Source organism: Hyperolius riggenbachi, chromosome 7 (assembly GCF_040937935.1).
Source record: "Hyperolius riggenbachi isolate aHypRig1 chromosome 7, aHypRig1.pri, whole genome shotgun sequence".
NCBI classification, from domain to species: domain Eukaryota; kingdom Metazoa; phylum Chordata; class Amphibia; order Anura; family Hyperoliidae; genus Hyperolius; species Hyperolius riggenbachi.
This window is the reverse complement of record NC_090652.1, coordinates 105,822,271-105,845,863: the sequence shown is the minus strand read 5'-3', so window position 1 is coordinate 105,845,863 and position 23,593 is coordinate 105,822,271. Positions and strand designations below refer to the sequence as shown.

General features: G+C 45.1%; 1 protein-coding gene across 3 annotated transcripts in view; it reads left to right on the top strand.

Annotated features, from left to right (window-relative positions):
* The window catches only part of CHST12 (carbohydrate sulfotransferase 12), an 84,648-nt gene that overhangs the window by 25,694 nt on the left and 35,361 nt on the right, over window positions 1-23,593 (top strand). Inside the window, exon 1 of one of the 3 annotated variants that reach the window (XM_068246756.1) lies at window positions 15,882-16,539. The exons of 1 other annotated variant lie outside the window; for it this stretch is intronic. The gene's annotated coding sequence lies outside the window, so the exon portion shown is untranslated. Of the gene's footprint in view, window positions 1-15,881; window positions 16,544-23,593 lie in introns of those variants that run through there. One more of the 3 variants, XM_068246755.1, reaches the window with a different exon arrangement.

The following is a 23,593-nucleotide window of genomic DNA, read 5'->3' as shown; positions in this document are numbered from 1 at the left end:
AATAGCATTAACGGGAAAATGGACGGAGCCATGTATCGTGAAATCCTGAACGACAACCTCCTTCCCTCTGCCAGGAAATTGAAAATGGGTCGTGGATGGGTGTTCCAGCACGACAATGACCCAAAACATACAGCAAAGGCAACAAAGGAGTGGCTCAAGAAGAAACACATTAAGGTCATGGAATGGCCTAGTCAGTCTCCGGACCTTAATCCAATAGAAATCCTATGGAGGGAGCTCAAGCTCAGAGTTGCACAGAGACAGCCTCGAAACCTTAGGGATTTACAGATGATCTGCAAAGAGGAGTGGACCAACATTCCTCCTAAAATGTGTGCAAACTTGGTCATCAATTACAAGAAACGTTTGACATCTGTGCTTGCAAACAAGGGTTTTTCCACTAAGTATTAAGTCTTTTATTGTTAGAGGGTTCAAAAACTTATTTCACTCAATGAAATGCAAATCAGTTGCTATCTTTTATTTAAGGTTATTTTTTTGATTTTCCTTTTGATGTGCTACCTGCCACTGTTAAAATAAACCTACCATTGAAATGATACTGTTCTGAGACTTTTCATTTCTTTGTCATTGGACAAACTTACAAAATCAGTGAGGGGTCAAATAATTATTTCCTCCACTGTATATAGGCTGGGTGCACACATAGCAGAAACACTAGCGTAGTGGGAAACGCTGCGTCTTATGCAGCAATGTTAGTCTATGGGAAGCAGAAGAAGCTGCGTTTCACTGCGTTTGTACAGTATGCGTTCCGCAAATGCTGGTAGTGTTGCATAATATGCAGGCTGGCTGCCAAAACGCACATAATGAAAGTCTATGGTAACGCATCTGCATTGGGGTTTTCATGCGTTTTTTAATGCGTTTTTAATTAAAAAGTAAAGATCTCTGATGTGTTTCCGCTTCCTGTTGTCTTCCTAGTGATTTGCATAAATTTAAAAAAAAGCATACAAAACACATATGCGTTTTCCATTAGCGAACCGCAAACAGATTAAAACGCACAAAGAAACGCAGTAAAAACGCAATTGCAAATCGCAAACGCACCATACTAAAATGCTACTTTTTCATGCTATGTCATCCCGTATGTGAACCCAGCCTTATACTATAAAAACACACAGGTAGTGGAAACAGGCATTATTTCCCACAATGCAACGAGGTTTACAGACAGGGAACTGTCACACTGTGGGAGGGGTATCACCACAATATCAGCCACACTGACATCCCTGATGATCTATTCGAGAAAAGGTAAAGATTTCTCATGGGAAAGGGGGTACCGGCTACTGATTGGGATGAACCTCAATCCTGGATTAAAGTTCCTTTTTTTAATATGCAATTATACTGTATATGACATGCTCTGATTTTCATTTTTGTAGATCCAAAAGAAGTCGTAGCTAAGTGGGCAACCACCACATTCCATCAAAACAAAAAAATAAAAAAGTCCTTACAGAACTCCCAAAAAGGCAACCTGTGGCAATGCATACTAACGAGGGCAGCAGGATAAGAGGAGAAGGATACAGCCAGTAATTTATTGTGACACCTGACTAGTCACAATAAATGACTACAATTTATTTCACTCATCCCATTCATGCTTTCTCCCAGATGTTTTCATCTTTAAATTGATTTTATTTGCAGTTGAAAGGTATAGCAATGGGGACAAGGTCTGTGCCAAGTTTGTATTAATAACATCCGAAACTATATGGAGGCCTATTTGCAGAGAATCTATAGCCCTACAAAAGGTTCCGCACAGCTCTCGCCCTCGTGGCACATAGACATAGACAATATTATATATGCCCTACACTTATACACTCTCTTACACACTATGCAAACATATACCCTACACTTACTCACACATTGTACACACACACCTTATACACTTACCCACATGTTAAAGATTTTGCAGATCCCTCTAGATTCCCCCTGTACTGTATGCTTATACACACGCTGGACAACCGTGCACTGTAAACGTTCCTACACATTTACTATCCGCTAACCTTAAAGAGAACATGTAAGAAAAAAAAGAGCCCCTGAGGGGTACTTACCTCTGGAGGTGGGAGCCTCTGGCTCCTAGGCTTCCCCCTTTCTCCTGTGCAGTATGGATCCAGAGCTGGGGGACAGCAGCAGAGGGCAGTATTTACATTTGCGATCCAGTGCAGACGCAGTTCCATCTTCCCCTCAGTGGTGCCCGAGGGGGAAGATGGTACTGAGCCTGCGCTGGAACCCAAAAGGTAAATATCTCTGCATAATGCAGGCGCTACTGCACCTGTGCACATCCGCCGACAAACTTGTCAGCGGATTTTTGTGGGATGCCAGCGCTGGATCGGGGCTACACGGGGATGGGGAAGCCTCATTAGGATCCAGAAGCTTCCCCCTCCCAAGGTAAATACCCCCCAGAAGCTGTTTTTTCCCTTACAGTGTCTCTTTAATCATGCCCAACGGACACCAACCTGCTAGCAGATTTTGCTACATTTAGTTGTCCTCCGTCTTTCATTGTGCCCTACAGTCACCAATCTGCTATTATTATTTAAATCTAGCAAGAGAATCTGCAATTTAGCTGAAAGTGTAAGAAACCTAAACAATAAAATAATTGGACTCTCCTTCACTCATTAATAATGTGCATTACCTATTATATTGCCTTCTGTGCCATTATTTGGAAAACCAGGTATTTAAACCAGAAAATTTTTAAGGAGCATTGGCTCCTTAAAAATTTTAAAAGTTTGCACAAAGCGGTGCAAACTGTTTAGCACGGGTGTGCTAAACAGTTAGCACGTGAAGTGCTTTTCGCGGACTTTTGCGCGCGCAAAAGTCCGCGATCGCGCGAATCGCGGCACTTTGCGCGCACAACAGTCCGCGAAAAGCACTTCACGTGCTACCTGTTTAGCACACCCGTGCTAAACAGTTTGCACCGCTTTGTGAATCAAGCCCATTGACACAAACAGGATTTTTACATTCTCAGAGTGACCACCATAGACCTTGAAAGACAAAATGCTTCTTTTAGCTAGTGTAAAAGGATCCCCCAAAATCGTACTTCTAATAACTATTTTTAAAATGAAATGTCATAAACATAACGCTATCTAAAGAAAGTATAGTAAGTTAGAAACTTTGGGGTAGATTCACAAAACGTATCACATGCAGAAATTAAGTTTACCAGGATTGATGGAAATTCTAAATGTATGTATCGAGTTAGACAAATTGCATAGCTGGCTGTATATATGCATCGTTTACATTGCTTGTTACATGTAGCATGTATAAAGCGAGTTACGCATTTGAATAACTCTTTACCAAAATTGGGTAAATCCCAGTAATCTACTGGTAGTTCAAATTTAAAATGTTGTATTCCTAACCCAGAACAGTGTAATTAAGCCTCTGAAAGACACCTGAAGTGAGAGAGATATGGAGGCTGTCATATTTATTTTCTTTTAAAAAATGCAACATATCCTGGCAGTCTGTGCTGATCCTCTGACTCTAATACATTTAACCATAGACCCTGAACAAGCATGCAGATCAGATGTTTGACTGAAGTTTGACTAGATTTTCTACATGCTGGTTTCAGGTGTGTGATTCAGACACTACTGACGCATTAAAGATCAGCAGGGTACTAGGCAACTGGCATTGTTTCTCCACTTGAGGACTACAGTACCACCCCCCCCCCCCCTAAAGACCAGGCCATTTTTTGTTAATTGGGCCACTGCAGTTTTAAGGCCAAGCTGCAGGTCCGCACAACTCAACACACAAGTGTCTGATTGCGCCTGTTGTCTCCCCCCCCCCCCCCCACTCGTGTTTATTTTTTTGTATAAATATTTTTTTTTTTGTATAAAAAACTTTTTTGTTGTTGTTACCAGAACACCCTCCCTCCCCCAGCCAGCTCATGATGCAATCGGCTGTCATAGGCTTCAGCTTATGAGAGCCGATAGCTCTCCTGTGTGCCAGAGGGACAGCCGCGTCACATGGCTGTCCCCAGTACAGTGCTGCTGCAGATAGCAGCGCTGTACTTAGTGAAAAGACGGCAGTTTCACCATCTAACAGTCTCAAAGACTGAAAGCGCGGCGGAGCTCCGCCTCCCAAGCAGGAGATGCGCGCGCAGCCTTCGTGCGTTCCCCTGCAGTAGCCGGCCCCAGGACTTGACGGCAATTGGCATTAGGCGGTCCTGGGGCTGCCACCGCGGTCATGCCCATGGGTGTGACCCGGTCTTTAGGTAGTTAAAGGGAAATAAATATGGCAGCTCCATGTCTCTCTCATATCAGGTGTCCTTTAAATGCCAGTTAATAAGCATCATTGTACAGTTAGACCCTTTTGCCACTAAAAATTGGCATCGCAACGGGCTGTGATCGTACGTTTCTGTTGTTTTTTTTTTACACCGTTCATGTTTCGACACAGTTATTACAAGATTCCAACATTTAGACTGGGCAGTTCACAATTTTCCATGTAACAAAAAACTGTCTATATCTCAAATACAGAAAAAATTGGTGCACGCGTATGTTTGGCCAAACCAAATCACACCAGTGAAAAAAGGGCACGACCATGTTTATTGTTGTGCCCTTGTGATTGGCAATCAAGTGCAATCCAAAAATTGAATTGAAACACAGGTTTTGGAAAAAGAGGCCTTAGAAACGTTTTTCTTCTGACTATTGTTGTTTGACTATTATAGTTGCCTAAAAAACAATTTAACATGATCACTTTGGGCTTTCTGCTAAGCACGATGTATGTACCATTCTATGGAGAAGGAAGAGTGCTGGATCAGCAGGTGGCCAGTGCAGGGGAATACAATAGCAAGTGCCTAAATAAATACATCAATACCACTTACTGAAGAGGCCAACAGGGATGGGGAATGCCATTACAGTTATTCAATATCAAATCGGAGCCTATTGAAATCAATCATTTCACATGCAAGGGAAAAACGTGCTGCCTGCTGCATTGTTTTGAATATCAAATCTAAAATCCCATAGCTGAGCAAGGCGCCCCAGAGCAGCAGTGGCGTAGCAATAGGGGTGCAGAGGTAGCGACCGCATTGGGGCCCTTGGGCCAGAGGGGCCCTCCCTCAACCACAGTATTCACTACTTATTGGTCCTGTGCTGATAATATTCACTTCTAGAGATGCTTTGAATAGTAGTAATCAATAATACACTGTTCCCCATCCCCTTATTGCACCTCTGACACTGTGGTTGTCCTTGATTGGTTTTGGCACGCCATATCATTTGTTATGTATATAAAACTTGGGGGGCCCCAGGTAAAACTTGCACCGGGGACCACAGCTTCTTTGCTACACCACTGCAGAGCAGGGCACAGCTACGCGAAACGGGACATGAGCTGGGGTGGGCCCAGAGCTGACCAGACCAGGAACAATAGAGCTGTTAGGTGTAAAGGCCCGTACACATGGGCTGACTGATGTTGCTTGTCGGGGATCGGAATCCCTCGAGCAACATCGCTGGACCGACTATATAAACGAGTGTCAGCTGTACAGCTGACATCGCATTCTGTTGCTATGTGGGGATGCGTACACGTGACATCATGTGATGGGCAAGGCGAGCGGCGCAGTCAAATCGATTGGCAGTCGCTTGGCTAAGTTGATCTGCCGGGCGGATCACTAGTCAGGTGGCGGTCGTTCATCAAGAGCTGCTGCATACATGCGGGATTATAGGCTGAGGCGATTGTTGTCGACCGCCTCAGTCTTGCGTGTTTACGCAGCTTTTGATAAAGGTGGAGCTTCCTGGCTAGGGGTACAAAAAACTAGTTGAGGGTGTGCAGCGGATGCGCACTGCGGCGGACGTGCGCTGCGGCTGGTGCGTGCGTGGCGGCGGGTGGTGGGCCGCTTGGCGGATGGCGGGCGCGCGTGTGGCGAGAAACACAGACCTAGAGCCCGTTTTTAAACGGGCTTAGGTTTGCTAGTATTATCAATAATTACACCATTTGGGTGTCACAGTGTTTTTTGTGTAGATGGTAAGATCTGCTCATTGGGCCCTGCCTGGGTCATGGCACGGCTAGAGATTTGGATGTATACTCCCATCAGAACAAGTGTGGGCATCCGTCTAGGAGATGGAAAAAGTAGAAACGGGGCCTAATACTTTCAGCCACAGACCCAGAATGAGTATGGACATCAGGTGCTGTGATTAAAGTCTGTCCATATTAACTGCATCAGGCATAACTAGAGGGGAGCCTCCCTTGTAATTGCAAAGGGGGGGCCCAGAGCTGTTGGGGGCCTCATCTACTAACCTTCCCTTCCTCCGATACAGGGGACTATACTTCAGAGCAGGTGTTTTTATGGCTACACTTGTAATGGGTGTGAAGATCATGATGGTCACACTTGTTTTATGACCTGTGTGAGATGGGCCCCGAGGCTGTAAGGGGCACAGAGGGGAGGCAGGGGAACATGGGTGGGGAGGGCATCAAAGTTTTTCTGGTGGGCAGGGCCGGTTCTAAACTTTTTTTTGCCTGAGGCAAACTTGTGAGGATGCCGCCCCCCATGGTATAATTGTCCCCCAGTATAGGTAGCCTGGAGGGGTAGCAGCCAGGAAGGGGGAGCAGCAGGCACAGCGTCAGGGAAGGGGGTTGGACCCCCCTTCCCTCACCCGTCTGCTCTTCCCCTCCAGCGATTTGCTCAAAATTCAATTACGTTCTGCCAGGCAGCGGGGGGCATAATGACTCACCTACGTTCTGGATCCTGCGCTGCGTTCCACCACTTGCGTCACTTCCTGCAATGCCACCCACTGTACTTCAGTGGGAGGCATTGCAGGAAGTGATGCAAGCGGTAGAATGCAGCGCAGGATCCCCGCTGCTTGGCTGAACGAATAGAATTTTGAGCAAATCGCTGGAGGGGGAGAGCAGACAGGGGAGCCTCAGGTGGTCTGACCCCCCTCCCCAACGCTGTGCCCGCTGCTCCCTCTTCCTGGCTGCTATCCCATCCAGCTCGGTGGCCCCACCCACGGGCCGGCGGGCACTGACCCCAACTTCCGCCACCTGCCTAACCCCGCCTCATGGTCGGCCCGGGGCTGCTAGGGGGTCTCATGAAGTGCTGTTACACCACTTCACATCACGTGTGCGATTCAGACACTGCTGCAGCAGAGATTAGCAGGACTGCCATACAATTAGCATTGTTACAAAGTAAAAATATATGGCAACCTTAATATCCCTCTCACTGCAATGTCCCTTTAATCTGTAAGCCACCAAGAAAAACTGACAAATATATTTTGGGTGGAGTCAGCCTTCCAGAGAATGTATAGTATATATTCATACAAGAGCTACTGATGGCCCCAGGCAATTGTTAAACCTTGCCTTTCCAGTAGCTATTTTCATTGTGTAGAAGGTACACAGGTATGCAGTGTGTACTTTGTAACAGTTACCACTGATCTTTGATTGACATCTAGTGTACAGGGTTCTGCCTTTTCTGTGTTAATGTGTAGAATCTTATTGGACAGAGAATTATTTGCATGCAATAAACACTGGAAGAAGAATGTGTATGATTCATAGAATAGGCAGGCGTACATTTTGAAGGAAACATCTGCCGATTCAAAGCAACATCTTTTCAATGTGCTCTACACACTGCAAGGTTTAATGGCAAAAGTATCCCAGCATAGAAAGCACTACAATTCCACTGTGTTTCTACTAGAAACTGTTAGGTGGATGTAACAATGAATGAACCCACCCTTCTTAAAGTCCCTAACATGTGACATTCACTAATATGTGACATATGATAATGAAAGTCAGCTCCCGAGCCTATCACAGATCTGGATTCTTAAAGTGACACTAAAGCGAAAACCCCCCCCCCAAAACATGATATAATGACTTGTATGTATAGTAGGGATAATAATAAATACAACAGTAGTAGCAAAGAAAAGAGTCTCCTATTTTTACTTTCAGATATATAGCTTTTTTTATAACATTGCATCGTTCTGTCATATTTGCAATTTACTAACTACACACTTTATTTTAAAGGAAACCTGAGACAACCTGCAATAAAAAAATCATACATACCTGGGATTTCCTCCAGCCCCCTTTAGCCTGATCCGTCCCTCGTCACCATCCGCCGCCTTCTGGATTCTCCGTAGAGACTCCCATAAGTTCGGCCAGTTGTGGCTTACTGCACGCTGTATAGCCGCACTGCACAGGTGTCGACTGGCCGAACTTACGGGAGCCCTTATGGAGGATCCAGAAGGTGGAGGACAACGATAGGGATGGATCAGGCTGAGGAGGGCTGGAGGAAGCCCCAGGTATGTATGAATTTTTTTATTGCAGTTCATCTCAGGTACACTTTAACCACTTGATGACTGCAGTGGAAAACCCCCCTAAAGACCAGGGCAATTTTAACTAAATGGCCCACTGCAGCTTTAAGGCATAGCTGCAGGCCCGTACAACTCAGCACACAAGTGATCCCTCCCCTTTTTCTCCCCACCAACAGAGCTTTCTGTTGGTGAGGTCTGATCGCCCCCCAGACATTTGTTTATTATTGTTTATTTTTTAATGAAAATTTGCTGCTTTTTAAAATATTTATAAATCCCCCCTCCAGCCAATCAGTGTGATCGGCTGTCATAGGCTTCAGCCTATGACAGCGGATCACTCCCGCAGATACAGAGGGGACAGCCGTGTCACACGGCTGTCCCCAGTACAGTGCTGCTGCCGATCGCAGCGCTGTACTATGTAAATAGACGGCGATCACGCCGTCTAACAGTCTACCGCTCAGAGACTGATGACGGGGCGGAGCTCCGCCCCCCCCCCCCCCCCCGAGTAGGAGATACACTCGCACGCTGCGCGCGATCTCCTTCAGTAGCCGGCTCCAGGACCTGACGCCAATTGGCGTTGGGCGGTCCTGGGGCTGCCGCCGCGACCACGCCCATTTGCGTGGGGCGGTCTTGAAGTAGTTAAACTATAAAGAGCAGAGCTAAAGACCCTTTGAACTTCCCTGCAGTAAAACATTATCTAAATCTGTTTATGTTTATTTGATGTTTCATTGCTTCAGAAAACATCACTGAAGTTGGGTAGGAGAGCTCAGAGAAGCTCTTTTCCATAGATAACTGAAGTTTTTTTTTAACTCATGCTGTACTGGAAAACAACATAATAATCATTTCTTTGCAGCTAATGCTCTATTTCTTAGCTGTACTATACATACAATTCATTATATCATAAGTTTTCTTTCACTTCAGGTCAAGGCCATTTGTAGACTTTTTGCTGCCTGAGGCCAACTTGTGATGATGTCCCCCTGATTTGGAATGATTGCACAGAACCCAACAATTTACTCTCCTTCATTTAATGTTCTCAGTCAGCAAGGGAGCATATGCATCAACTTGAGACATGATACAGTGCAGCTCAACACAATAACACACTGGCTGGCTGCAAGTCTGTGACAAACAAACTGCTCACCCTCAGCCAGTCGGCCGTCCTCCATTCCTCCTCATTCAGGACAGCAGTGCCACCTCCTCCCTTCTGCTGTGCAAGTCAAATGAAACACTGCTGCTCTCCTCCTTCCTCCCTCCTCACTCATGTCAGACTCCTCATACAGCACAACAAGCTGCTTTTCCCCAGTGATGACCTCTCACCTCGCTCGCTCTTCTCGCTGTAAGTGTAAACGCACAGTACAAAACATGCTGTCCCTATAATCTCTGCACCTGATGTAAGTGTTTCACCTTGCTTCATGAGAGAACTGGCTCTGCTTCAGTGCGCACAATTTTCCGCGCCGCTTTCAACAGCTCCTCCATCCCCTGGTAGGTGCGCATGAACTTCTGTACCACCAGGTTGAGGACGTGGGCCAAATGGCAGCGAGGAGCCTATGGACCCCATGGAGTACTGGGTGGAGCGCTTGCAAATCTGGAGTGAGCTGGTGCAGTACGCCCTGGAAGTATTGTCTTGCCCCCCTTCCAGCGTGCTGTCCGAGAGGTGCTTCAGTGTGGCCGGTGGCGTGGTCACCGAGAAGCGCTCTCATCTGTCCACAGAGGGCGTGGACACACTGACATTTTTGAAGATCAACCAGGCCTGGATTGAAGGCACGTTCCAGGCACCTGTTGTCGGCGAAAGGAGGACATGAGGTGCCTGGGAATTATTGTTTGACATCAACCTTCAGTCCCTGGGTCCTGATAATTTGGTCTGGTTTTTCTTTAGTTGCTTTGGTACTAACGCTAGGTACCATGGCCTACTGCCACTCCTACTCCTGCTGCTGTATTTAACATCCTGCTGTCTGTGGTCCCACCGCTAGGGTCCACAGAATACATTGCCTGCTGCCAAACGTCACTCCTCCTCCTGCTGCTGCTGTATTTATTTACTTATTGTATTTATAAAGTGCCAACATATTACGCGGCGCTGATTTTTATCATCCTGCTGTCTGTGTTCCCACCGCCAGGGTCCACAGAATTATGCTCTGCTGCCATGCGCCACTAGCTATTATGCCACTACAATAGCTATATAGTGTTGTAAAAAAAAAAAAAATTCTGAGGTGTCTGGGTTGAAAACTGTGCTGTCCCAGTTGTGCATTGGACACAATGTAGGCTTCACGACTGCTGTCCGGAACCTCCTGCTGTTGCTGTTTATTTACAGCTGTGCTACCAACGCTAGGTACCATGGCCCCATTACATTGCCTGCTGCCAAATGTCACTCCTCCTCCTCCTGCTGCATTTATCCTCCTGCTGTCTGTGTTCCCACCGCCAGGGTCCACAGAATACATTGCCTGCTGCCAAACATCACTCCTCCTCCTCCTGCTGTATTTATCCTCCTGCTGTCTGTGTTCCCACCGCCCAGGTCCACAGACTTATGCGCTGCTGCCATGCGCCACTAGCTATTACACCACTACAATAGCTATATAGTGTTGTAAAAAAAATAAAAATCTGAGGTGTCTGGGTTGAAAACTGCTATCCCAGTTGTGCATTAGACACAATGTGGGCTTCACGACTGCTGTCCGGAACCTCCTGCTGTTGCTGTTTATTTACAGCCGTGCTACCAACGCTAGGTACCATTGCCCTGTTACATTGCCTGCTGCCACACGTCACTTATCCTCCTGCTGCTGTATTTATCCTCCTGCTGTCTGTGTTCCCACCGCCAGGGTCCACAGAATACATTGCCTGCTGTCAAACGTCACTCCTCCTCCTCCTGCTTTATTTATCCTCCTGCTGTCTGTGTTCCCACCACCAGGGTCCACAGAATTATGCGCTGCTGCCATGCGCCACTAGCTATTACGTCACTACAATAGCTATATAGTGTTGTAAAAAAAAAATTATGAGGTGTCTGGGTTGAAAACTGTGCTGTCCCAGTTGTGCATTGGACACAATGTGGGCTTCACGACTGCTGTCCTGAACCTCCTGCTGTTGGTGTTTATTTACAGCCGTGCTTCCAACGCTAGGTACCATGGCCCGTTACATTGCCTGCTGCCAAACGTCACTCCTCCTCCTCCTGCTGCTGTATTTAACCTCCTGCTGTCTGTGTTCCCACCGCCAGGGTCCACAGAATTATGCGCTGCTGCCATGCGCCACTAGCTATTACGCCACAAATTTAGCTATGCTGGTGTTGAAGAAAAAATTTTACAACAGTGGAGTTCTGTAAGGGAAAAAACAGTAAGTTGGGTACAAGAGGAAGAATATGAACACAAAACAAAAAAGAAGAAGAAGGAGAAGAAGAACCAGGTGAAGAAGAACCAGGTGAAGAAGAACTAGATGATGATGATGATGATGATGATGATGATGATGAAGAAGAACCAGATGATTGAAGAAGAAAAAGAAGAACCAGATGATGAAGAAGAAGAACCAGATGATGATGAAGAACCAGAGGATGATGAAGAAGAAGACAAAGAAGAACCAGGTGAAGAAGATGAAAAACCAATTGAAGATGAACCAGAAGAAGAAGAACCAGGTGAAGAAGAAGAAGAACTTGAAGAACCACATGCAAGTGAAGAAGAAGATGATGAAGATGATAGTAATGATTGATGACGAGAAAGAAGATGGTAAAACAGAAAAAGAAGACGGTGAAGAAAAAGATGGAGAGAACAAAAAGAAGGTGAAGACGGTGAAGAAGAATAAACAAGAAATGCAGGAAAAAAGTTTTCCATCAAATTCTTTTTTTTTTTTTAATTACACCTATTTAAATATGATTTCCCTTTAAAAAAAAAAAAAAAAGGCCATCCGAATTTGCGAACACGAATTTTTCCCGAATTCAGTTACCGATCACGAATTGAATTCGATGGTCGCGATCGAATTCGAATCCGAATTTGCCCCGGACCCGAATTCAAATGTACTTGAATCGAATTTGGGTACATTCGAGCATGGGTATCTACTGTATAACACATCTGACAAGATTAGCTGCATGTTTGTTTCAGGTGTGTGATTTAGGCCCTAGTGACCAGAAAGATCAGCAGGATTTCCATGCAAGTGTATTGTTTAAAAGGAAATAAATATGGAAGCCACCACTCTCATATGAATGAAAGCAATGACACATTTGCAGTGTCGATTATAACATAATAATAGCCTGACAACCTATTGAATATTAGTAGATAGATACTGAGCTAGAAATATAATGCATTTTAACTATTGTGGTACAGTGTAAAAGAGAGAAGTTGTTAAAACTGTCCACAGAGATGCCAGCAGGATAATGGTTAATGTGCAGAGAGTGTCATAAATAAAAGTAAGTAAACAGCACATTGCGATTAGGCTGAGGAATGTGTGAATGCCAGAGAGGGAATGAATAGGAGACCCTGTAACCTCCAGACCAAACGCATCTGCTGCTATCTCAGTGGACTGAGACATGATCTGTGGTAGGGAGAGAGGGAAAAGTTTGGAGAGAGGGAAAAGTTTGAAGCTCACCTCTCAATAGCTTCTAAATTAATCAAACATCCATATGACAAAGACTGAGACGGACAGGCTGCTGGATGATTGTTACTCCCTTAGACTCAGGAATGCTGTCAGCAGCACTGCGCCCCCTCCACCCCCGTTTGAAGAGGGAGGGCGCCTGGGGCACGTGCCATGCCTGCACTCTTCCAGATACGCGTCTGGGTGGAAGCCCTACTAAAGCTATGTACACACCCTGGATTAAACTTGGCCAAGGCAGCTATTAAAATAGAATCCAGCGTGTGTCTAGCACCCACCCATGTCACCTAAAGATCTGGCATGCCGAATCGGATCTTTAGCCATGTTTGATGCTACACCACCACAAAGACAGACAGACCTTGAGCCTATACCGTCATAGCACCCACAACCTGGAGATAGAGACAGGGCGACACAGACAGACATGGAAGCCCCGGGAGGAGAGACTGTGCAGGCAATGTGACCAGGGGGTCCTGGAGGATGAGGCCCACTTCCTGCTACACTGCAGAAAATACACACTGTTGAGGACCGGCCACTCCCAGAGACTCTGCGCCCACATCCCAGATTTCACCTCCACAGATGAGGAGAGGAAACTCTACATCCTACTGAGGGAAGAGGAAAAAACTGTGCAAATAGCAGCCCGATATATCACTGCCTGCCACCAACTGAGAAGAACATGATACCACATGGACTGGATAACCCTATACCCCCCTCCCCTATGGACTATATATCTCATCCCCCCATATATCCTCCACACTTCTATGGACTGTATACCTATATCGTTCCCTTACTCCCCCCCCCCCCAATGTTAAAGGATACCCCAACTGAAATGTGACATAATGAGATAGACATGTGTATGTACGGTGCCTAGCACACAGATAACTATGCTGTGTTCCTTTTTTTCTTTCTCTGCCTGAAAGCGTTAAATATCAGGTATGTAAGTGGCTGACTCAGTCCTGACTCAGACAGGAAGTGACTACAGTGTGACCCTCACTGATAAGAAATTCCAACTATAAAACACTTTCCTAACAGAAAATGGCTTCGGAGAGCAAGAAAGCGGTAAAAAAAGGGGAATTTCTTATCAGTGAGGGTCACACTGTAGTCACTTCCTGTCTGAGTCAGGACTGAGTCAGCCACTTACATACCTGATATTTAACTCTTTCAGGCAGAGAAAGAAAAAAAGGAACACAGCATAGTTATCTGTGTGCTAGGCACCGTACATACACATGTCTATCTCATTATGTCACATTTCAGTTGGGGTATCCTTTAAGGTTTTGTTTTGGCAATGCTAAATGTATTTGGTCCTGACAATAAAGCTTGTTGGATTTGGGTAGAGGGCAGGTCAGTGAGAGGCTAAATAATGATAGAATGGGGGGTTAAGCTGCTTACAGTGTATGCCTGGCTGACCTCCATGCAGACTGTCCCTCCTTCCTGGACTAGTTTTGCTAAAAGGTGCAGATGAAAGGGAGGAATGAGAGATGGCTCCTCTTAGCGGCTCACTGCCTGCCAATCATCACTGCCACTGGACTCTGGGGAGACAGGTCATCATGGGAGGTCAGGCTCGTACTCTGCATAGCGCAGATTCACCACACAGGCACAGTCTGACAAAAGCTGTGTCCTGTGTGTTAGTGATGGGAATTTCGGCTCTTCTCAGAGAATCGGCTCTTCTGAATCGGCTCCCATGAAAGAGCCGGCTCTTACAGCTCTGAATTAAATATCACTAGACACCACTCAGAATCGGAGTAAAAGCCCCGCCCCCGTCTCCATGACAACGCCAGACTGCTTATCTGACTGGGGCAATCCCTCCTGCTACTGCTCTGCTCCGCCCCATACACTCCTACAAGCTGAAAGAGGAGGACTACATCTCCCAGCATGCCTCAGCGCCCTTTATCACAGAGCAAAGCAGAGCTGTGTGGGGCGGCTGAGGCATCGGCTCTTTTAACCACTTGCCGACTGCGCACTCATAACGCGCGTCGGCAAAGTGGTAGCTGCAGGACCAGCGACGCACATCTGCAGGCTAATTAATCAGGAAACAGCCGCTCGCGCGAGTGGCTGCTTCCTGTCAATTCACGGCGGGGGGCTCCGTGAATAGCCTGCGGGCTGCCGATCGCAGCTCGCAGGCTAAATGTACACACAAGCGGAAATATTCCGCATTGTTTACATTTTTACAACGCTGCTAACAGTAGCAGCGTTGTACTAGATCAGCGATCCCCGGCCAATCAGCGGCCGGGGATTGCTGTCACATGACAGGCAGGAGCCTGTTAGAGGCTGCACAGGACAGATCCGTTCCTGTGCAGCCTCCGATCTCCGGGGCAGGGAGGGAGGAGAGGGGGAATTCTGCGGTGGAGGGGGCTTTGAGGTCCCCCCCCCCCGCCAGCCACACGCAGGCAGGAGCGATCAGACCCCCTAGCACATCATCCCCCTAGTGGGGAAAAAAGGGGGGCGATCTGGTCGCTCTGCCTGGTATTTGATCTGTGCTGGGGGCTGTAGAGCCCACCCAGCACAGATCAGCGAAATCAGCGCTGGTCCTTAAGGGGGGGTAAAGGCTGAGTCCTGAAGTGGTTAAAACTGAGAACCGTCTCATGTCGTTCGCAGCAAAGAGCCGGCTCTTAAGCTCAACACACACCATACAATCTTGGTTGTACAGATTTACCAAATCTTTGTAGTATAAGGACCAACAGATTGAAAATACCTTGAATGCTTGATTGGATAAGCTCTTATACTACATGAAAGTGGTAAGATTGAACAACCAAGATTGTATGGTGTGTGTTGAGCCTTAGAGCCGCACCTGTTCGTTCGCGAACGACCCATCACTACTGTGTGTGCAGAGAGCAGAGCTGGGCGGCTGGGACTTAGAGACATGTCACTTGCCTAAGTTCATGTGTGTCTCCCCAGCGCCCATCATCTGCCTATGCTCTGCTCCTGGGTCTCTCTATGTATGGTGGGAGATACAGATACTTGAAGCCTGGCTGCTATCACATGGGGCCAGGCAGCCAGTGAGAGAGGAGAGTGTGTCTCGCTCCTCTCCCACTGGCTGCCTGGTCCCATGTGATAGCAGCCAGGCTTCAAGTATCTGTATCTCCATCCCCCTGCTGCACAGTGTGCACACAGTACACCCTCCGCAGCCATGGAAACAGCTGCAGTGCATCTCCCTGTTCGGGGCACTGCTGGTGGGCACTTTGTTCCCCCACATCCCAGGCACATTTGCTGAGATCAGGGGTACTAGCCATGGACTTAAGCCCCTAGCAACGCCCATGTTGTTTACATAGATTTGTACATAAGTCCTGTAAGAGGGGCAGACGACGAGCGAGAAAGAGCGACAGAAGAATTTGGTTTCCAAAGAGGGATTGTGCCTCCAAAAAAAGAACAGTTAGGAGCTATCATGCTATGATGACAAAAACTGAAAGCATCCTAGCAAAGTGGCACTTCTTTATACTTAATAAAGTTAATGATAGGACCAACTAAAACGTACAGAACCAGTATATCTACCACCTAGGCACAGTTGTGCAAATTGCAATTCTTGTGAGCCTCAATCTGTATATTTTACAGAAGAAAGTAGAGCACAGCAGCACGTTTTCCCTCTCATGCCCTCGGTGACCACAGTAAAAATGGCTTCTGCTGCATTGTGAAATCCCCCTACGTGGCTGGCCCCGCCTCTCCGGTCCCCGGCTCAGCTAGAGGATGGGGTGGCTGTAGAGAGAGAACTGCAGCTGCAGGGAGGCGGCACGGAGTGTGTGCCGCTATAGGAGGAGGATGCCTCGCTTGCCAGGCAGGTACAGTACATACTATATACTGTATATGTACATCTCTATCTATATGTTCCTCTCTCTGTATAGAGAATATGCTTTTTTGATCAGCTGACTGGGCTGATCTGCTGCGATCACTGATCCCCCTGGAGGGCCCTGGAGAGCTGCTCTGACTTGCTCTGTACAACATCTGGCTGATGCAGCCTCACAAGCAGGCACTCTTCAGCAGATTGTGCTAGCTAGCGAGCGGCTGCTTTTTTTTTCAGTGCTTCATTTCATGTCCCACCTAAAAATAAAAAAAGACAAAACAAATATACAAACAACAAACAAACAAAAAAGCAGATTGCAGCTGCTTTGCCGATCGCGACAGCACTGTGATTTACATCTAAGTCGCTGTGCTCCTTTTTCATCGGCACGATTCACTTTTTCTCGAATCGCAGCTGCAGGCATGCACAATTTTAGGTGTGATAGCATTTAATTACCGATGGCTGCACGGCATTTGGAAAAAGGTTGCGCAATCGCAAACGCAGTGTGATTGCGCTTGTGAATGTGCTTCCAAGTGGAAAAGCACCATCTGTTTGCGAATTGCGCTTTTGTAGTAGATGTGGGATTTGTAGACATTTCTTAATATTGAATGTTGTGTTCCTATTTAGAATGGTTGTTTGCAGTGCTTTGCAGCCACTATACAGTATACAGTTTGATTGACTGTAGGGATGATGTCAGTGTTGGATATGTTCTGGCAGATGGGATAACCAGTGGTATAATGGGTCTGTGGAGTTGGAATCAGAGGTTTCATAAACCTGAGGAGTCGGATGATTTTTGTACCAAATCCACAGCCCTGGTAAGTATTAGACTAAGGAGTTGGAGTCGGTGGTTCCATAAACTGTGGAGTCAGAGTTGGAGTCGGATGATTTTTATACCGACTCCCCAGCCCTGGTTGGTAGAATATTTATCCGACTCCAACTCCTACTTCGTTTATGAAACCACTGACTTCAGGTACCCAAAAATTGCTTTGACTCAAACAGCCCTGCTTGCAAATACTACCTTTTGACTTACTTAGCACAGCAGCTAATGGTGCTCATTCCTTGGCAAGCAATGCACACAGCTAGCCATCCATGTGAATTGGCCCCTACGGTGCCCATTGGTGCGATTCTTAGGTGCCCATACACTCGTCAGATTGGCAGCAGACAGATAAGAAATGCATCTGATGATCTATCTCCTAGGTTCTCAACGTGTGGTACGCTTACCCCAGGGGGTACTTCTGATGGGTCCAGGGGGTACTCGGGCTTGATATACTTAACCAAGAAGAACAAATTTAGAGTTTTAGAAAATGACAAATCTTATTTAAACAACACCAAATTAGTATTTTAGCTAATTAAAAGCAATAGTCAATGCTTGGAAAATTGTTTAGAATCAATTATCTTGTACCACGATTAAATATATATTTGTCAAGGGGTACTTGTGATAATGTTTACTATGCTGGGGGTACTTGAGGAGTACAGTGTTGTAAAAAGGGTACATACCAATAAAATGTTGAGAAACACTGATTATCTGATGCGTTTTTAGAACATTTTTTACCAGGATAGAATTCCAATAGATTTCAGTTTGAAATCTATTGAAATTCGATCTGATGGCATTTTTTTGCCATCAGATTTCCATTGAGGCCAATGCAAACTGAAAAGCAATCTCATCAGATCGACCTAAATTTTCCATCCTGCCAGCTCGATGGAAATCCATCGAAATCGATCGAAATCGGCCATCGATCGGTCGAGTGGCCAACCGATTTGCAATCGATCGATCGGTCGGCCAGAAAATCGGCTAAGTGTATGGGCCCCTTTGCAAATGATCTTATAGATGCAGTATAGATTTGTGAAGCTGGAGGATTCTGCGCTCGGCACCGAGTACCTGAGCTGGGCGGTGCTATGGCACTAATGCTATAGTGCGCATCTCACGCAAGGGTAATTTGGGGATCCAGCAATCGCCAAAACCCGAATTATTTCTCCGTCTGAGTTGCTACGTCGTCTCGGAGTGGGAATAGTATTTTACGCCACCAGGAATTTGATTGCACCATCTAAAATATTACTTTTATTTCAGCTTCTTAAAACATAATGGTTAAAATTCCACATGCGGGTATGTCCTTGATGACGCACAGGCGTTTCGGGCCATCACAGGTCCTTTCTCAAATCATAACAGGCCCGCACTAACCCACCATCTAACAAATCATTGTTTAAAAAGTCCCAGAGTGAACCACATAGAGAACGTGATAATTTGCATATATACATATTCAACATCACATTCCACCAATCAGGATCCCAGAAATGTCACCCCCCCAAGTCAAAGCATGTAAAACATATATATATATATATATATATATATATATATATATATATATATATATATATATATATATATATATATATATATATATATATATATATATATGTGTGTATTGGCCTGGGGATATGATGAGTGTGGATGAGTGTGGATGAGGGGAGCCAGTGGCCTGCTTCTGATTGGGGGAAGTCCTAGAGCGGATGCTGTAGGCCTCCCAGCCATTGGACACAAGGAGCCTGTGGTTTTCTCTATGCTTTTTCTGTGTTTTTAACACGGATAACACCTTGGTGAGTGTCCTGAATATACAGTAGAAGTGCTCATGGATGGTCATGTGTGGGATGATATATATAGTGATGTTTTACATGCATTGACTGGGGGGCAACATTTCTGGGATCCTGATTGGTGGAATGCTATGTTGAATATGTATATATGCAAATTATCAAGTTCTCTATGTGGTCCTCTCTGAGATTTTTTAACCACTTAAGGACTGCAGTCATAAAACCCCTTAAAGAGAACCCGAGGTGGGGTTCTTCCATCGCAATCCCCATACAGAGGCTGGGTCTGCCTATAGAGCCCAGCCTCTGTTGCTATTTTGTTTCCTCCAAAGACCCCCCTGCGCGCTGTCAGACCCCATAAAACACACTGATGATGCGCCACTGTACCTAATCGGCGCGAAACGGCTGTCGACCTCCCATTAACTGCCTGTACCTCTCTTTCCACGACTTGAAGATGTAATGTACAGGGAGTGCAGGATTATTAGGCAAGTTGTATTTTTGAGGAATAATTTTATTATTGAACAACAACCATGTTCTCAATAAACCCAAAAAACTCATTAATATCAAAGCTGAATATTTTTGAAAGTAGTTTTTAGTTTTTTAGTTTTAGATATTTTAGGGAGATATCTGTGTGTGCGGGTGACTATTACTGTGCATAATAATTAGGCAACTTAATAAAAAACAAACATATACCCATTTCAATTATTTATTTTTTACCAGTGAAACCAATAGAACATCTCAACATTCACAAATATACATTTCTGATATTCAAAAACAAAACAAAAACAAATCAGTGACCAATATAGCCACCTTTCTTTGCAAGGACACTTAAAAGCCTGCCATCCATGGATTCTGTCTGTGTTTTGATCTGTTCACCATCAACATTGCGTGCAGCAGCAACCACAGCCTCCCAGACACTGTGCAGAGAGGTGTACTGTTTTCCCTCCTTGTAAATCTCACATTTTATGATGGACCACAGGTTCTCAATGTGGTTCAGATCTGGTGAACAAGGAGGCCATGTCATTAGTTTTTCTTCTTTTATACCCTTTCTTGCCAGCCACGCTGTGGAGTACTTGGACGCGTGTGATGGAGCATTGTCCTGCATGAAAATCATGTTTTTCTTGAAGGATGCAGACTTCTTCCTGTACCACTGCTTGAAGAAGGTGTCTTCCAGAAACTGGCAGTAGGACTGGGAGTTGAGCTTGACTCCATCCTCAACCCGAAAAGGCCCCACAAGCTCATCTTTGATGATACCAGCCCAAACCAGTACTCCATCTCCACCTTGCTGGCGTCTGAGTCGGTCTGGAGCTCTCTGCCCTTTACCAATCCAACCACGGGCCCATCCATCTGGCCCATCAAGACTCACTCTCATTTCATCAGTCCATAAAACCTTAGAAAAATCAGTCTTGAGATATTTCTTGGCCCAGTCTTGACGTATCAGCTTGTGTGTCTTGTTCAGTGGTGGTCGTCTTTCAGCCTTTCTTACCTTGGCCATGTCTCTCAGTATTGCACACATTGTGCTTTTGGGCACTGCAGTGATGTTGCAGCTCTGAAATATGGCCAAACTGATGGCAAGTGGCATCTTGGCAGCTGCACGCTTGACTTTTCTCAGTTCATGGGCAGTTATTTTGCACCTTGGTTTTTCCACACGCTTCTTGCGACCCTATTGACTATTTTGAATGAAACGCTTGATTGTTTGATGATCACGCTTCAGAAGCTTTGCAATTTTAAGAGTGCTGCATCCCTCTGCAAGATATCTCACTATTTTTGACTTTTCTGAGCCTGTCAAGTCCCTCTTTTGACCCATTTTGCAGAAGGAAAGGAAGTTGCCTAATAATTATGCACGCCTAATATAGGGTGTTGATGTCATTAGACCACACCCCTTCTCATTACAGAAATGCACATCACCTAATATGCTTACTTGGTAGTAGGCTTTCGAGCCTCTACAGCTTGGAGTAAGACAACATGCATAAAGAGGATGATGTGGTCAAAATACTCATTTGCCTAATACTTCTGCACTCCCCTCCCTGTATGCCTGTTTTACTGGATTTAAATTAAAAGTGAAGTTTTAATAGGGATGTGCAAGGCCTCTTTTTCTTCTTAGGTGGAACAGTCCCTCACCGTCTTCCGTTCAGCCACGATCAGCTCCGGTAACTTGCTCAGTCGCGTCAGTCTGGGTCTACTGTGCATGCGCAGTAGGTCCGCGCATGCGAAGAAGACCCAGACTGAGCTAGTTACCACGGCTGAACGGCAGACCGCAGGAGGTTGGCGAGGGACTCGTGTTTATGGGGCTGGAGGAAGCCCGGGGTAAGTATAGATTCTTCTTAGTTTTTCATCTCTGAGTCTCTTTAAAATGAACTCCTTACCTCCCACATTCTCCCATAAATATCCAAATAAAACTTACATTAAAAAAAGACAATTAAAATAAAAATAGTTTACCTTAGGGACTGAACTTTTTTTAATATGTATGTCAAGAGGGTATATTGCTGTTTTTTTTTTTTTTTTTAATTATGGGCTGTAATTAGTGATGGGCGCAAAACTGAAAAAAATGCACCTTTATTTCCAAATAAAATATTGGCACCATACATTGTACTAGGGAAAGATTTTAAGTGTTGCAATAACCGGGACAAATGGGCAAATCAAATGTGTGGGTTTTATTCACAGTAGAACTTTTTATTTTAAAACTAGAATGGCCGAAAACTGAGACATAATGAATTTTTTTTCAATTTTTTTCTTATTATTCCCATTAAAATGCAATTAGAATAAAATCATTTTTAGCAAAAAGTACCACCAAAAGAAAGCCTATTGGTGGCGAAAAAACAAGCTATTGATCATTTCATTGTGATAAGTACTGATAAAGGTTTTGGCAGATGAAAGGACGGAGCGCAATGAAATGTGAAAATTGCTCTGGTTTTTAAGGTGAAAAACCCTTGGAGACGGAGGGGTTAAAATTGAAAGTATTTGCAATTATTTAGGTTGGCATGAGCTCTGAGGTGTCCCACAATGCATCACAGCGGAATATACAACAAAATGATTTACATATCCAGCAGTGATGCATTGTGGGACTCCTCAGTGCTCACTCCAACCTAAATAATCACAAACACCTTGGCCCATATGCAATTCACTTTTTCTCCTCGGTTTTCTCCGATAATTTTCCATCTTCTATTTAAAGAGAAACTCCGACCAAGAATTGAACTTTATCCCAATCAGTAGCTGATACCCACTTTTACATGAAAAATATAATGATTTTCACAAACAGACCATCAGGGGGCGCTGTATGACTGATTTTGTGCTGAAACCCCTCCCACAAGAGGCTCTGGTACCGTACGGTACTCTGGGCAAACTGCCACAATGTAACAATGACACACACAGGAAATGGCTGTTTATAGCTGTCTGTTAAAGCCAGAACAGCTACATAATCTGCCCACAGTAACAATGTCACCATGTAATACATGTCAGAATGTGAATCTGGGAGAGGAAAGATTTTACAATGAGCAAACTCTGACTAAATCATGTATACATAATTATTGTAAAAATTAAGCACCTTTTTATATTAAATTATTTTCACTGGAGTTCCTCTTTAAAGTAACTTTTCAGGACTTTGCAATTGAAAAGGTATCAAAAAGTAGGTGGAAAAGTACATTCAAATGCATTCTAAATATTTTCTTGCTTGTTGGTGGTTTAAAAACCATTTCATGAACAAGTTTGAATATATCACCTAGGAGAAAGCTCAGGAGAAAACAATTAATTGCATATTGGCCCTTTTGTCTTAAGAAGGCAAATGTCTGTTTTACATTCATAATACGTGTGTTATGCAAAGTATGGACCCAACCTTAGGGCCGGTTCACACTCGGCGCTATGCCCACGATCGGAATTTGCGGGCAAAATCTCGTGATTCAGCGCGATTTGCGCTTGTGATTTATGTTCAATAGAACGAGAATCACAGAGCAATCACCCTTAAAACGCTGCATGCAGCGCATTTGCAATTTGATCAAAATCGCAACCACTGCAGTGTGAATGTATCCTTGGGGATACATTGTAGCAGCGCTTTAGTTGATCGCCGGCGATCAGCAAAGCGTTGAAGAAACACCCCAATGTGAACCAGCTCTTTGGGACAGTTGGTGACATGACTATAGTATGTAAAGTGCTATTGAAGGTGTCAGCACTATATGAATACAGAATATTAGTACAGTACTGTAATAGTAATGACTGATACCGCTAAGCTTGAGTAATTATCATTCGTTCCAAATCTCATTATACTTAGGCAGGGATTTGGCTCAGTGCCTGGTACCCCCATGTCTTTCACAGCAAAAAAAGGAAAAAAAATCACCTAAATTGGAATTTTTAGCTCCTGCTGAACACAAATGCCAGTTCTCTCCAGGACAACTATGCATTGCAAAGATTACAGTAAACATCACTAAAGCTGATTACCTCTTAGCTGTGCTCTGACTTGTGTCTGCTGACAGCA